Source organism: Panulirus ornatus, chromosome 58 (genome assembly GCF_036320965.1).
Source record: "Panulirus ornatus isolate Po-2019 chromosome 58, ASM3632096v1, whole genome shotgun sequence".
NCBI lineage: Eukaryota > Metazoa > Arthropoda > Malacostraca > Decapoda > Palinuridae > Panulirus > Panulirus ornatus.
In genome coordinates, this window is record NC_092281.1 from 6814392 (window position 1) to 6831891 (window position 17500).

The 17500-nt window shown below is 43.5% G+C and overlaps 1 protein-coding gene across 3 annotated transcripts in view; it reads left to right on the forward strand.

Annotated features, from left to right (window-relative positions):
* LOC139766912 (uncharacterized) overlaps positions 1 to 17500 on the forward strand; it is a 332290-nt gene that overhangs the window by 43008 nt on the left and 271782 nt on the right. For all 3 annotated transcript variants that reach the window (XM_071695945.1, XM_071695943.1, XM_071695944.1), the window contains exon 2: positions 14021 to 15687. The gene's annotated coding sequence lies outside the window, so the exon portion shown is untranslated. The remainder of the gene's footprint in view (positions 1 to 14020; positions 15688 to 17500) is intronic.

Here is a 17500-nt window from a genome sequence, read left to right on the forward strand (position 1 = left end):
TGGCGTTAGCAATGGAGGTAGGTAGGTAGGAAGAGGAGGGAGGGAAGGAAGGGTAGATCACCAAGAGGGAGTGAGGGGCGGGTAGAGTGTCCCTCCGTTGTTGTGCAGTCGTTACTGTGTTGCTTGTGTTAAAATGGCCAAAGTGAGACCCTCGGCATTTTATTCTAGTGACAAGTAGATTTACACACACGAACTTTGGTCCTACATAACAGGCATTGATTGAATCTGGAATTAAATAAAGAATGCCTGTATAATCATATTTGGCCGACCTAAGACCATTAGAATATCTTACTCAACATTTGGAAAGAAAGACATTTGTGTACGTACCACAGCACTGAGGACAATACGTGAACCCATCATCATGATAGGGAGGAAACATGTGCGTCGTCCTCCTTTTATATTGTTCCGTAGGAATGTTGAATCATAGAGGCCATGAAGCATGAGGATCACCGTGGATCATGATAACAGACGCTCACATGATTATGCTTCTATCACATCAGTTGTACAAAATTAGGAAGCAGCACCACTTCCCCCAGCCTGCCTGGCAGACACGCTCACTCTGACATCTCCACACCTGCCAGAACAACTGGGAAACTAATTGCTGACTATCTTCACCGTCATCATTGGGCCACAACCTGTGCTCTTGTACACATACAGACTCTCCTGACTGAAAACAACGTCACAAAGAACATCTGTACTGACGGCTTTCTCAACTGTGTCACTGGGAGGACTGGAAGTGCTCCACTGTGATCCAGGCCAGTGGCAGTGGATCCAGGCTAGTGGTAGTGGATTAGACTGTAAGAAGAAGCAATATGGCATCCACCTTACAAACTGAATTGTCCTCCATACTCATCGCTCTTAACCTTGTCGAGACTACAGCCACGAACAGTTCGATTATCTTGATTCTGTCTCCGCTCTACTTGCCGTAAATAACCTGAGACGAGAATATAACATGCCTGACTCTGAAGTAAGGTACAGACCTACCGACATTCAAGACATTTTTTTCTTACCTAATCTGAGACGGTTGGCCAGTTGAGGCCCTAATTTAGGCCACCTCATTAACTTCCTGTGGATTCCTTCTCACATGTTTACGTCTCTAGGGAGCTTTGCTGAAGTTGATGCTTTAGCCAGAGGTGCTCTTGATAAAGAGGCTCTTGAACCTGAAACACTGTGGTCTGGAAGGGCCTAACAGCCATATATTTCAAGCAGGTAGACAAGTGCAGATCAGCGCAAGTTGGTCCGTTTTCCATCGTAATGAAACATGTCAAGTAAAACATGTGTTGAGAATGTAACAAGATGAGCAGAGTACAGTATGTCGCCATTGCTGGACTAAGGCTTTGGCGCTGTGGCCCACCTGCAGATTTTAATCATGTGAACTGTAAAGCTTGTGGCCAGAGATGTAGACACTCACTATAACACTGTGTCTTACTTTGTGAAAAAATACAGCCTTTTACAGACGGGTCTAGACAATCCCTGCCAAAAAAAAAAGAAAATGGCACAACACCTTATTGTTAATAACAAGTTGCCTGAAATTCTGAAACTATCAGTTTTTTGTATCTGGTAGATGAGGTTACAGCAGGGAAAGAACGTTGATTGATGTATCATGCACATTGCTGTTTGGAGAAACTTAATTTATGTAACATACCAGTTTTGTTACGTCCAACCATTGAGGGTCTGACGACGACCCTCTGGTGGCCTCAGTAATACTTCCGCGCTGCCACTCACAAGATGAGCATGGAGACCTAGCCTCTGATAGTGGCAACATGTTGGGGAAAAGAAAATTCCCTAGGCAGGAACACCGTCCACAAACAGACCGGCGTATCCTAGTTCCTCAGCACCTTCCTGCAGCAGATGTTCCGTGTGAAGAACCACAACCCACCTTCCCTCCCATCACCTACTAGGGTAGTTAGTACATTACACCTCTGGTTCACCCTGCCTTTGGTCACGACGCGTCGCTACCACCCATGGCCAACCTTTGGGCTCTACGCTACAACCCATGACCACGGTGGCACGACCTTTGGGCACGACGCTGACATTGGAGGGGGAGGGGGCAGGACAGGGAGATTGCTGGCATTACAAGAGGAGGAAGGTAGTATTGCTGACACAAAAGGGGGAGGGGACAGGAAGGGATAATGGTGACACTACGGGAGGAAGGGAGTACGGCTGACACTGTGAGTGGTAAGAAAGGGGAGATTGCTGTCACTAGAACAGGGGGAAGGAAGTATGGCTGACGCTGTGGGGGAGGAAATGGATTGCTCATGATGGGAGAAAGAAAGGGAAATTGTTGACTTTAGGGGAAAGAAAGGGAAATTGTTTGCACTGGGGGGAGGAGGGGATTGCTGACACTGCAGGAGGAGGGAGTATGGCTTTGTGGGGGTGCATTATTGCTGACACAGGGTGCAGGTGGCAGGGGTCGCTGACAGTGTCAGCTCTGACTACATATACCCCCTTAGCACGACGGTAAGGCCCTTGGATATGATGTCTTGGCCCTTGACCAGCTCTTAAAGGGGTGGGTTAAAAGGCCGAACCTTCGTACTCATTGTATCGTACCGTCGTACTGAGCTTGGCGAACGTGGAGAGGCAGAGACGGGCAGGGTCGGCCCAGGCACGTGAGGTGTTCACACTAAAGGGGTTATCGCCCCCCCCCCCCCTTCCCCAGCCAAGTGCGCATCACAAGGTGTTGAACATGAGAACACGGCCGGGGAGAGCACCTCGACCCGACCCAACCCGACCCAACCCGACCCGACCCGACTCGCTGCTGTGTGGGTCTCGTGGAGGCGTGACACAGACCAGCTGTGGTGCTGTGTCTATGTCGCCTCGTTAGACACGCAGACTGTGAGCAGTGATAAATAGACGGTCTGATATACGAGTCGCAGCAATACGTGTCATTGGCCCAGTATGTCTTGAAAAATATAAACCTTACGGTTTTGTGCCTTATATATATATATATATATATATATATATATATATATATATATATATATATATATATATATATATATATATATATATATATTAGGGGGGGTTAGATTGATTCATGGTCGAGATTGCATTATCAAAGGAAGACAGTTTGGCTGGGGGGATGGGGGTCTCGGCCCCTTTCTCGTGTTTTTGATCAGTGATGGAGATTGCATCGAGGAAGTAAATTAGGATGGAGTTCTGGCTCCATTTTTTTTTTCATAGTGGGTTGGGTAGTGTGTCGGGGGAGCAGACTGATTTACAATTAAGATTACAGTGGAGATTGTAAGTTAGTTTCGGACCACAGTCCAGGGGGCTAGTTCATGATACTTATATATTTTTACTTATATATATTTTTTTTGGTTGGACTTGGAAGACATGAATAAAGGTGATGGCAATATGTCTGTTCTCTTTATCTATCATGCGAGCTCCGACGGCTGCATAAGGGCTCCTGTGTGTGTGTGTGTGTGTGTGTGTGTGTGTGTGTGTGTGTACAACGAGCAAGAAAGCCCCCCATGCAAGACTTATTACTAAACTATTCTAATTTTCCAACTCGTAATGAAGTTCATAATCCATCATCACTGAAGTGCTCTCCTGCGGGTAACATTGGCTGTTGTAAATCATAAACATTACCCTTTTTTTCTTTTTACTTACATTACATATACATGCATGAGTAAACATAAACACGCACGCCAGCCGACTTTGGAAAGCAAGTTGAACGTTGAAGAAGACGTGTTGGGGTTAACGTGCGCTCACAATGGGAAGGGAAAGAAATTTATGAAGTAGTGAACGATAGTGTTATCCGTCTGTGATTTACAAATGAGGAGACAGAACCCCTTAGAGGGGAGTGGATGGCAGAACCAGGTGGACAAAAGCTAGATCAAACAGTTAATGGTAGAAATATACGGTGCATTGTGCAGTGGTTAAAACAACCAGGTAAGATGGAATTCCCTGGAGCAGGTAAAATGAGATGACAGGATGTTGTAGGGAGTGTGCATGGGGTTTGCTGAGTTAATAAAATACACCGTTCAAAGAGCGGATGACAACGGGTGTGGGTTGTTGTGAGGGACTGGGACATATGTTGTTCCAGTTTACGTGAGGCGTGTTCGAGATGATCCTTTGAACTATATTGACTGGTATCACTGACCAGCGTGGCGTGTAAAAATAGCAAGAAAAAATATTCCTTAGAAATGTATTGAATCATCTTGATTACTTCGAATTATGAATAGTTAAGTAAATTGAGAGGTGGAAGGTCACGACTCATGAACTAGACAGATTTCTGCGTAATATTCTGGGAATTGACACAGAAAATATAGGGACATATAGATTCTCTTTAATTGGATTTTGAAATGGCATTCGATTCCGTGTCGTGTAGTAGTAGAAACAGAAGGGAGTGAAGGGCTATTATCCACTGGCAGGTGGAACGATAGATGAAGTAATGATTTAGTGGGACTGGTGGAAGCTGAAGGACAGTCCCCAGTGGAGTGCCACTGTGTTGCTCTTGGTCTGTGTATAAACGACCAACCAGTGGAAGAATATAGGTTACCATGTTTGCAGATGATGCCACATACGTAATGGTAGCAGCTGGTGATGCAGAAGATTGTGGAACATTACTGATGGGTGTGTGTAGCTGCTGCCCGGCTGGGGAGGTCTGTAGATGATGAAGGTAATCCTTCATGTATTAGAGTATCAGGGTTACCTTAGTGGAATTGTGGTTAGTAGGTGGTGGCAGTCTCTCGAGGAATCGTGATTTAAGAACGACCTTGAGAGATCAGGTCAAAACACTTCGTCATTTTGATTAAACATACATGAGAATGTTAAGAGCAGTGATTGCATTGCAGGCACACATAAGAATTTAGCATTTAAGTTCTCGCGCGGAGATATTTCTTTCTGGATACCATGACTCGAGAACAATCATTTAAAGAGAAATTGGAAAGGTTGCGGGAATATAAAACTGAGAACGTCGCTCGAAGTGTCTGGACTGTGAGAAGAGGTTGAAAACACTGTGATTACCTTCCCATTTAAAAACTAGAAGGGAAAGACGGGATCTTATATATTATTGGAATTTGCACAAGGAGAGATTTTCCAGAGATGGTGTGGGGAAGACAAGAGAACCTTAGTGGAAACGTAATGAAGACGAGGAGGAGGAGGAATGGAAGGATATATATATATATATATATATATATATATATATATATATATATATATATATATATATATATATATATATATATATATATATATATATATATTGGAATAAGTGACAGTTGGGATTCATGGTAGGGAATTACGATAAGTTACAAACATGACAATACGTGTGTAAGGGTACTGTACACCTTTATGGGTACTGTATTTACTCACTTCCCCTATGTAGTGATAGATGATTGCAAAACAAACACACGCTCACACACACACACACACACACACACACACACACACACACACACACACACACACACACACACACACACACACACACACACCGACCCTCCCGGTTCAAATAATTACTGGGGCAGTCGACCAAAAGTCTACCTGGGTGTTCATCCTCCCTCGGGGATGGTCGACAGAAGGGTACCTGGCTTAGACTGGGGTGGGCATGTATGCCTACATACTTAAGAGTAAAGACATGATACCTATATTCATATATATGGACAATACATACATACATGCATATTATATATATATATATATATATATATATATATATATATATATATATATATATATATATATATATATATATATATATATATATATATATATATATATATGACGTACACAGGAGACAATCCTTCGAAAGATTCAGAGATGGCACAGCCTGTGAACAAATGAAGATAAGCAAGAAACATGTTAGAAAAGATATAAAAACAAAAGACTTTAATAGTATGAGAGCTGTGGATGGGTGGAGTGAGCAGATCTGTGGGAGTGTAAACGATGACTTGTGTTTAGAAAGGTAAAAAGTTACTTGGAGCGATTATGCCCTACGAGTGTAGAACTCCCTCCCCGTACAGTACAACTAGATATTTAGATATAGGTAAAACACACGTACTAATGTAGAACTCCCTCCTCGTCCAGTGTAAATACACACAGGGTGGAATTTATATAAATGTTAAATGATTTTGAGAGCAGAATCCCAAATGATATACTGTATAGAGCGCGCAGGATGTTGGCAGCCACGGTCACTCCGTGTATTGCTGATATCTCAGAAGACTTTTATACGATTTTGGTAAATATCAGATTTCCGGTCATTCCAGGTGTTCTGTGTTGTGGTCTACGTAGTTATTAATGTGTTATGTGGTGACGATCTTGTGTGGCGGTGGGTGTGTGGTGACGATCTTGTGTGGTGGCGGGTGTGTGGTGACGATCTTGTGTGGCGGTGGGTGTGTGGTGATCTTGTGTGGCGGCGGGTGTGTAGTGACGATCTTGTGTGGCGGTGGGTGTGTGGTGACGATCTTGTGTGGCGGCGGGTGTGTGGTGACGATCTTGTGTGGCGGTGGGTGTGTGGTGACGATCTTGTGTGGCGGTGGGTGTGTGGTGACGATCTTGTGTGGCGGTGGGTGTGTGGTGATCTTGTGTGGCGGCGGGTGTGTGGTGACGATCTTGTGTGGTGGCGGGTGTGTAGTGACGATCTTGTGTGGCGGTGGGTGTGTGGTGATCTTGTGTGGCGGCGGGTGTGTGGTGATCTTGTGTGGCGGTGGGTGTGTGGTGATCTTGTGTGGCGGTGGGTGTGTGGTGACGATCTTGTGGTGTGTGACGATCTTGTGTGGCGGTGGGTGTGTGGTGACGATCTTGTGTGGCGGTGGGTGTGTGGTGACGATCTTGTGTGGCGATGGATGTGTGGTGACGATCTTGTGTGGCGGCGGGTGTGTGGTGACGATCTTGTGTGGCGGTGGGTGTTTGGTGTTGTGATATGGTTAATGTTGCTGCTTTGGGTGGTTGTGTTTGAACTCTATTTGTGTTTAGTCTCATATTGTCTCTATTGTGTTGTGTGTCCGCTGCATCTGGTGTGTGTGTGTGTGTGTGTGTGTGTGTGTGTGTGTGTGTGTGTTTAATGTTATATATAAAAGTGTTGTTCTATCCAGAGGCGGCATTTTGATGGTATTAACTGTCGGTGGTGTTGTCGTATGGTGTGCGCAGGCGCACTGCATTGTCACCGGCAGGGGCAGGCCTCTGGTGGGGGTGGGAAGTCTGAACAAACTAGACCTTGAACCTGGAGGGGCGGCTGGAACCTGACCTGCGGGCAGGACAGTGCTAAGCCTGACCCGACCTGCCTCATACCGTCCACTTGCCCGGCCTTACGACACGAGAGGCTCGACCTTACGGGATCTAGGGCCGCCCGCCTCCTTGGGCCCACCTGGTTACACTTGTCTACCACCACCACCACCACCACCAGCAGTGGTAGTGGCGGCCCTGCCTCCTGCTGCACCACCACCATTCTCCACCATCACCATCATCACCACCATGATCCTCCACCATCACTACCACCACCATCACCACCACCACTGGGCGCTACAGCACTACCATCTTTACCACTTACCACCACTATAACCAACAGCTACCAGGCCATTACAGCCCCAGCCGATACCGCCACATTACCACAGGCCTAGCTTGCTACCACCAGCCGAACTTATCCTTCGTAAAGGGCGATTTTGCCATGAACGATTTATGGATGATTATATGTACAAGTAATACGTGTGTAGATGCCATCCTCTCTCTCTCTCTCTCTCTCTCTCTCTCTCTCTCTCTCTCTCTCTCTCTCTCTCTCTCTCTCTCTCTCTCTCTCTCTCAAGCGTTTACGACACCTCGTCCCCCCTCCCCTCCTTTCTTCCTTACCCACAACACCTGGTAACCTAGGATGACCCCTAGCTAGGCTGTGACCTTCCAGTGTGGTTGCCTGACACGACCCCAGCTAGTGGTTCAGGGTTGAGGGCAAGGACCCGTACCAGTTGGCCGTGCACTGGGCAATACAACAAGCCAGCTGTGCAAGGGACACAAGAAGAAGCCAGCTGTGCCCTGGGTAGTACAAGATCTTAGCCAGCTGTGCATTGGTCAGCACCATCACAAAACCACCCCTGACTGCTGATTGTCCCGCCGGTACACGAACTGGTCTCCCCCCCCCCCCCCCCAGGATAAAGTGGGCCGGGGTTAAAAATAAACTTACAAACCCGAGGCGCCGTTTATCCTGTCCGGTCATAAGCACACTTGGCCGGGAAGGCTTGCGCGAGAGGTCGTCATCTTCACGTCTCGTACAATATATATATATATATATATATATATATATATATATATATATATATATATATATATATATATATATATATATATATGCCAAGGTCCTCTGATTCCAGCTTATCGCTGAGCACACACGTGGGTTTCTGGACGGGGCTGATGTTGAGGCAACACACTCCTCATCCTGGCAATAATAATGACTGAAAAAATGAAGAAAAAAGATGTAATTAAAGAGAACTGACCATTCTGGCATCTTCACCTTCAGTGTAAACATGATACATGTTCAGATTTTTGTAAAAAGAAAAAGAAAAAACTAGATAAACCTGATTCTGCCGTATGTAAATAGATTTCTCTTAATCTCAAAACAACATTGAACTTATGGTATATATATATATATATATATATATATATATATATATATATATATATATATATATATATATATATATATGTATGTATGTATGTATGTATGTATGGATACACACACGAATATAGTGCATATGAACGAGCACTTTCATAGAACACATTATATATATCTAAAGGAAATGCGGTGAACACTGCGCTACCCTTAACTAATGACAAAAATCTCACCATAGGTTCATAGAGAGACGTAATCTCTCTCTCTCTCTCTCTCTCTCTCTCTCTCTCTCTCTCTCTCTCTCTCTCTCTCTCTCTCTCTCTCTCTCTCTCTCTCTCTCAGGAGAGGTACCAACCGTGCATAAATGTAGAGTTGTTCTTAATTCGTCACGAGGTGTGCTCAAGGCCTTTGACGAGCAGAGAGGAAGGAGAGCAGGCGACGGACGACCTTGTTGTTTGTCTCATGTGAAGACAGCACTTGTCCTGGACGCCCCTGCTCTATCTCAAGGCTTTCCTGGCGTTTGTCATCGTATGACACAAGAGAAACTTTATACTCATTAACATCTCTTTCAAACGAATATATATATATATATATATATATATATATATATATATATATATATATATATATATATATATATATATATATATAGAGAGAGAGAGAGAGAGAGAGAGAGAGAGAGGATAGTCCCTCAAGTGTGTGTGTGTACTCCGTCTTGCCTTCTTCAGGCAGAGCGTAAAATCCACCGGTTATAACGGTTTCAAGGTCATTTAGGCGTAACCCAATTGGCCTTGACGATTGTGAAATGACAGCTTATATATATATATATATATATATATATATATATATATATATATATATATATATATATATATATATATATATGTGTGTGTGTGTGTGTGTGTGTGTGTGTGTGTGTATGTGTGTGTGTGTGTGTGTGTGTATACATTTGCACTTCCTGCCCAGTGAGTCCTTTTTGCAGTTTTTAGGAAGCTGGCAATGTCCACCGGTCGAGACCTTAGGTCATGCAGTGTAGGGATGTGTGTCCGTCTACTTGCAGATAGTACAGAGCGATTAAGTAGTAAGTGCTGGAGGTCCTCGTTGTGGTAGTTCCATGTTGGGGTATGTTGATACTGTTATGTAGTGTTGTAGGCATAGTTGATGTATGAAGCGAAGACGGGAGAATGTGACCCGTGGTTGTCTGGGGAGTGTGGTTCCTAATGGGTGTGTGTCTGATGGTGTTGAGTATAAGACGAAGGTGAGCGGTCAGGTCGGGCGTTTACAATTTTGTCGGATTAGCTCAGTGTGTATGTGATTTCTTTGTGATATGTTTTTGGGAGAGTTACAGGGGATCTGTGAGTAGAGGTTACTCAAGTATGAAGCTGAAGCAAGATTACTTCTACATGGGGTTAGGTGGTTAGTTATAGAGTGGTTAGGATGCGAGGGGGGGGGGGGGTCTAGTGCTGTTGCCGAGAACTGAGTGCTGAGGTTGTTGGTGTGGGAGGATCTTTGTTTCATTGTGAAGGTGTTGAGTGGTTATGGTTGCAAGTCAGTCAGTGATTATTCTGGGTGTGGTTTCTAGCTGCGTTATATCTGCTTTTGATAGTCTGAAAGGCCGGCCAGGCTATAGCTATAGCTATAGTTGAGATCCAAGCTGTACCCTTGTTCCCAACCCCAGATCACCTGAACTCTTGGCAGTGGAGCTAACAGTATCTTCTCATGCGTACATTTGTTTATGGATTACCTGCTCAGCCTAGGGCGCTTAGGACAGAGTACCCTCCAGGAGGCATTGGTCCCACCGTCAACCAGCCGGCTTCCTTATTTGTTAGCTTCTCCATATTATATAATGAAAGTACACACACACACACACACACACACACACACACACACACACACACACACACACACACACACACACACACACACAGTGGTGGCTTCTCCAGTAATGCTGGGAAGCCTTACAATGATTTCTAGATGATCACCAAACTCTCTAGATTAACCTATAAAACACAGGAGATGGACCACAACAGCAGTCGTGTTGGGTGACGACATATTGAAGTTATACCAACACAATACTAAATCCCCCAACACACACGACATCGGCCAGTGAGGCCAGTGCTTTCAAAAACCAATAAAAATCAACATATATATATATATATATATATATATATATATATATATATATATATATATATATATATATATATATATATATATATATATATATATATATGTATATATATACCAACAAGGTCAGATATGGAGACTTCAATATAATTCGTGCCTCTGTATATATGATGGAAGAACAGCTTTATATATGGGTTTTATAACTGGGTGTGAGGGACTGGGATTGCTTGACGCAGTTCTGTTGGATTATTTATATCCCGTCTACACTACAGTATGTAGGGAAGGGCATACGCTGGTGGGCGGGGCTTGTCTCTCACCCCTTTTTTAGGGCTGAGATCCAAGCTGTACCCTTGCCCCCAACCCCAGATCACCTGAGCTGTTCTTGGCAGCAGCACGCAGGCCGACGTAAGCCTACATACAATACGGCGCTCGTGTACTTACATAATCCGGGTGTTGAAATATTCATGCATAGTGTAGAGGCAGGCGCGGGAGAAAATGGCGTCCATGGAGTCATTTATTATGTTCATCGTCATCATCGACAGTCAGCATCCTTATCATGTTCAGCATGGCCATCATAGTCATCATTTATTTTCAGCATAGATGCCAGCAGCATCATTATTATCATTATGATCATCGTCAGCCAACGTCATCATCATTTACAGGATGTTGATCACCATCACTTCTGCTTCATCATCACCATCATCACCACCACCACCACCATCATCATCATCATCATCACTTTCAGCGTCCTGGCCACCAGGAGGCGCATGATGGACGGCGTCAGCAGCGGCATGTGTAGCAGCAGCAGGAACAGAGAGCGTCGTCGTCGTCAGGAGGAGGAGGAGGGAGGGAGGGAGGGGAGGTGGTCTGGGAAGGCGTGTGTAGGTCGGGGTAGAGAGAGAGAGAGAGAGAGGAGGAGGGGGGGGACAGTATCCGCTACCACACCGATAACCCCGGCACCCACAGCGCCTACTTTCCTCACCTCCTCCTCCTCCGCCTCCTGCGTGCTCCTCCTGCGTGCTCCTCCTGCTGTGGGGTCCTTGCTGTCCATGTGACTGCTACTGCAGCTACATAACTGGTGTTGACGCTCCGTCTCTGACTGTTGCTTGCTGTGTGTATTCCAGTCGTTTTTCGCTGTTAAGTCAACCCCATTCACCTTTCGTCACCGTTATTGCTGTTATTGTTGTATTAATTTTGTATTAACCGGTACAGAAGAAGCCTCAGTTTCTGTTGCATTGTTTCTGTTTACTTTGGCTCCGTGTGGTAACTGTGCCACGTCTTTATCTTCTGTGGGTCCGTTTTATTTCCGCTGTTGATCTTGTTTCTGCTGATCACCCTCTTTATTTTATTTTTTAATTTTTTGCTTCTGTTACTAGGCTGTTGCAGAGTGGCTTACACTTCCGTTCTACAACTTTTGTATCTACTTCTGCTGCAGAACTTCTGTTTCTGTTCCTGCTTTTTTTTATATTTTCTTTTACTGCTTGCACTCGTGCCTACCCTGGTGGAAGTGAATATACTGACTGCATTCTTAACCAGGACTGAAAATCGATCCTTTCAGCCTTACAGTGCCAGATTTGTGGTCACTTTTTCTTTACTTACACACACACACACACACACACACACACACACACACACACACACACACACACACACGGTAAGTGTGCAGCAGCACTTGTCAGGCCACTTTAATGTTGACAAACTCAGTGGAAGAGACATCAGTGCTAGGGGAATTGGAAGAGATTTAAGGTTGTGCCATTTTTTGATAAAGGAGACGGAATAGTGGCAGGGACGAACCTGGGTGTCTGAGGTATATGTTTCAAGATGGAAAACTTTATTCTCCTTCACAGACAAAAGACAATCATTTTTATGGATGTTTTTCTATTACGGGCATGATTTAAAACTGCGTAAATAATGATAATGATAATTGATTATGATAATCATAATAATGATGATAATAGGACATGCACAAACTTAGAGGTACCATGTGTACTTAATGTCACTGTAAATGTTGGACATAGACTCCTGTGACTTAGTGTGACAACGAAAAACTATACATTTCTATAGGAATTACTCATTTCGAGGAGAACTGTGTTATGGTCTTATTATAAGAACAGAAGTTATGGGATCTCCATGTGCACACCAGATGGATGTTTTTATTTATGGCTTCTCCAACGACATTAGAAATTAAGTACTTGTTAATTATATGTTCTTGTATATATTTATATATATATATATATATATATATATATATATATATATATATATATATATATATATATATATATATATACATATATATACATATATATATATATATATATATATATATATATATATATATATATATATATATATATATATATATATATATATATATATATATATTACGCCCCAAGAACTCTCTCTCTAAGAGAGTCCTGGTGTTACCCACAGCGTCTTTCCAGAGGCTTCTTCAGCCCAAGACTGCAGCAGTTCCAGTATAGGAGGCCCCACTGAGGTGAGGTGGGGCGCCTGGGGGTGGAGCTCAGACAGACAAGTTTGAAGGCCGGTGTGTGTGTGTGTGTGTGTGTGTGTGTGTAGTAAGGTGGTAGGTGGACGTCCAGACAATTAGCGGTAACAGGAATGATTCTCAGCTGTTTGAGAAACTTGAGAAAACCCGTGAAGTGTTACAGTTTTCAGCCGAGTCTACAGAAGAATACTGAAGTTGGTGACTACATGATTCATAGAGTATCGTCTCCATGTTTAAAGTTGGTTGCCTCTTTATTTTCTTAAGTGCTTTTCAGTTTTACTTATAAACCCATGTTTTTGATGCTGTTTTCGTGGACATAAGGTATTATTATTGCTGTAATTATTAATATTATTATTTATTGTTCTATTGTTGTTATTATTATTATTATTATTATTATTATTGTTATTATTATTATTATTATTGTTATTATTATTATTATTATTATTATTATTATTATTATTATTAGGACGATAAGTAGGGTCATTTGGGTCGATCACGTATGAAGTGTGTGTCGGAGAGGAGTGATAGTGACTATATTCTGATGTAGTGGGGTTGTCCGGGGTGTGGTGTAAAGGTTCGGACATATGGAGAGGATGAGCGAAGACAGACAGACTACGAGGATCTATTAAATCAAGAGATAATTCCAGTATTGTAATCATGTCAAGTATGTGGATGTAACAGTGGTGTTGACTGTATGGAAAGAGTGTAAGGTGTTTATATATATATATATATATATATATATATATATATATATATATATATATATATATATATATATATATATATATATTCTTTTGTGCTGTTTTTGATACTGACGAAGGTATTGTATGTTGCCGCAGGTGTGGGAGGAGGCAGCAGTAGCAGCAGCATCAACAGCCAGAGCGGGTGTTGGGCAGGCCTGGAGTCCTGATGGTCGGCGGGCGTGCCTTATGTTGAGTCTGCGTCTTGTCTCAACCAGGTCACTCAAACAGCCGTAGACAAGGAGCATCATGTGCCGTGACAGAGATATGAACCCTTGACCTTTTTCTTCTACCTGCCCGCCACCCAGCCAGCACCACTACCACCACCACCACCACCGCCGCCGTTTGCCACCACTTGTTTCCACAGCACCATCATCGCCGCCGCCGCCGCTGCCACCAGCACCGCTAGCACCACTACCGCCGCTGCCGCCGCCACCACCGCCACTACGCCGTCGTCAGCTCAGTCAGCCAGGCTCGTCAGCACGCCACCAGCAGCACCATCGCCACCGCTCGCCTCGCCATCCCCCCATCAGCAAGTCAGCAAGCAGAAGATAGCCCCGCGTTAGGTGGGGGAAGAGAGAGAGAGAGAGAGAGAGAGAGAGAGAGAGAGAGAGAGAGAGAGAGAGAGAGAGAGAGAGAGAGAGAGGCCAGTGGGGGCTGGTGGAGTGTGAGGGAAGCCTGAAGGCTCCCCTCCTCCCCTCCCGGGACACGGCCTACAGCCAGCCGGCCGGCCGAGGACCAGCCAACCTCCTTCAGGAGCCAAGGACGACGACCACCACCACCACCCACCCTCGAGTGTTGACCTACTTCGTTCTACTGAGTAATCCCAGGGCGGAGACCACTCCCTCAGTACCAGCAGCAGCAGCGTAGCGTCAAGTGAATCAGCACTTACCACCTCCCTCCCCCTTTGCCCTTCCAACACCCTCCCTTCCCCCTCACCAACTAATCCCCTCCCCCACTCCGGATCAGCTGCCATCCCCCCTTCCTCCTGTTCCCTCCCCCAAGCACAGCAAAGAGCAGCTGCCTCCGATAGAGCAGCATTGAAACACACACACACACACACACACACACACACACACACACACACACACACACACACACACATACACAGACATACACACCAACCTTCCTCAAACCCTCTCGTTTCCATGGTCGCGGGCCAAATCTTTCGTGTAAAAAATGTATATATGTAATATATAAACATTCAGAGGGCGATGCTTTAATAAGTGTAGGTGATATACATATAAATATATAAATATATATATATAAAAGATATAGACTTTATTAGAGAAACTAATCTTTAAGAGAGAGGTTTATTTAATGTTGCAGAAAGGTGAAAAGAAGATATAAAGTGTACGATAAAAGTTAGAGGTAGTGCTATCCTATATAAGTGAAGGCTATAGTTCAGTTTACTGGAAGTACCTTTGGTTGGGGTCTGCTTAAATGGTTTTCTTTTTTTGAGAGAGCGAGAGAGAGAGAGAGAAAGAGAAAAAGAGAGATAGAGATAACTAGTAATAGGAGTGCTTGAAGAAGAATCCAGTTTAGAAGGTAGAGAATTAGGAAATAGAAGTGTGAAAAGTTTAGAAGCGACACGCTGAGCTGCCAGTCTTTGGAGACCATACAAAAGACTGGAGAACACTGAGAGAACAAGAACACTACATAGAGAACAAGAACACAGAGAAAACTTCGTTCTCTTGGTTGGAACCACACCACCACCACCACCACCACGAAGTTTCAGAAAGACATCACGTGTGTCCTTTGCTTAGGTAAGTAAGGCTGCCTTGGTTTGTCCTCACTAACACACTACCTTGTTAATCATAGTTTATCCTCAGTAATGTTAACTTTGTAATTATAATTTGTTCTCAATGAAATTAACTTGGTATCATAGTATGTTCTTCATAAAGTTAACTTGGTAATCGTTGTTTGTTCTTAAAGTGAACTTAGTAATCGTTGTTTGTTCTCAATGTTAACTTGCTAATCGTAGTTAGTTATTGATAAACAGTTTCTGTTTGTAGTTTGTTCCCAGTGAAGTTGCAGTTCTTTGTTTGTTCTCAATTAAAACTTAGTATGTCACAGTTTGTTCTTGATAATAAGTCAGTGTTCACAGTTTCTTCTCTGTAAAGTTACTTTTCATTATTTGTTTCCGGTAAAGATCTATTATTTGAGAAGGTAAGTTAAAGGTCATAGATTTTGCTCTTCATTTGGGTGTAAACAACTTGTGTCTGTTTACTAAGAGTAGGCAGTAGTACTTTGTTTGTTGTGTTTATATTGATCATGTATACGCCTTAGGGGAATGTCCGGGTGAGTGACAAAGCCTGTATTATTTGCTTTGTTCTATAACTAATGATGAAGATTCAATATTGTTTTTCAGGAAAATTTATTTTGTTTTAGTTTTTTTTTTGTGTTCAGGGCATCATCTCCAGTCCTCCTTGTTGTTTGGTCAGGTGAAGGGAATTAAGAAATGCTGGTTTGTTCGTTGTTCTTTGTCCATAGATATCGTTTCGTATTGAAGTGTTCTATGTTTGTTTGTTCAGTCTGGGGACTATGAAGAACGCGGCTCAGTTGAGAGTTTGAGTTGAGGCTGTGGCCGAAGTCGGTTGGGGACGGTTGCGAGATTCCGGATAACTGGAGGAGTTTCGTTATCCGGATATCAAGAGAGTTCGGATGATAACTGATGGCTGGAGTCGTCATCAAATTAATGTCAGAAAATCATTTGATTAATAAATGACTTCACAGACTAGCATGACTTATCAGGCGTGCTAATAATATATATATATATATATATATATATATATATATATATATATATATATATATATATATATATATATATATATATATATATATATATATATATGTGTGTGTGTGTGTGTGTGTACATACTGATTTCTTGTGTGGAATCTGAAGAAGAGAGAGGAATGCAGAAGCTTATGAAATCCCCCACCGTTGAGACATCAGATTATGGTGATGTCATTTCAGTCTGAACATCAACGGAAGATGGAAGGTTGAGGGAGAGGGAGGAGGTGTGAGGAGGCGGCCGTGTGCAGGGTCGTCACCAGGGGACTCGCCGGCAACGCCTCTGTGTGGAGGGAGGCGTGTGGGTTTTGCATGATCAGGAACCAAAAGCTGTAAGCCTTGGAGATGGTCTGCAACATCCTCCCCATCTCTCTTTTTTTTTTCGTTGAATAGTGAACGCATTTGGTGATGTTCAGTTGTATAGGTTTTCGTTGAGAGCAGTTGCAGGAGACGTAGAATGACTGGGCTTTAATGCTACGAACACTGAGCTGTGAAGGTGCTTCCCCTTGCCTGTAGTATGTAGGAGTAGTGAGCTCCTAATGTAGTTTTAATCGACTTTGCTTAGAACAGTTAGTTCTGAAGGTGTTTTACGTTGCTTGTACTAAGAACAGTTAGTTGTGAAGGTGTTCTGCATCGTTTGTACTAAGAACAGTTAGTTGTGAAGGTGTTCTGCATCGTTTGTACTAAGAACAGTTAGTTGTGAAGGTGTTCTGCATCGTTTGTACTAAGAACAGTTAGTTGTGAAGGTGTTCTGCATCGTTTGTACTAAGAACAGTTAGTTGT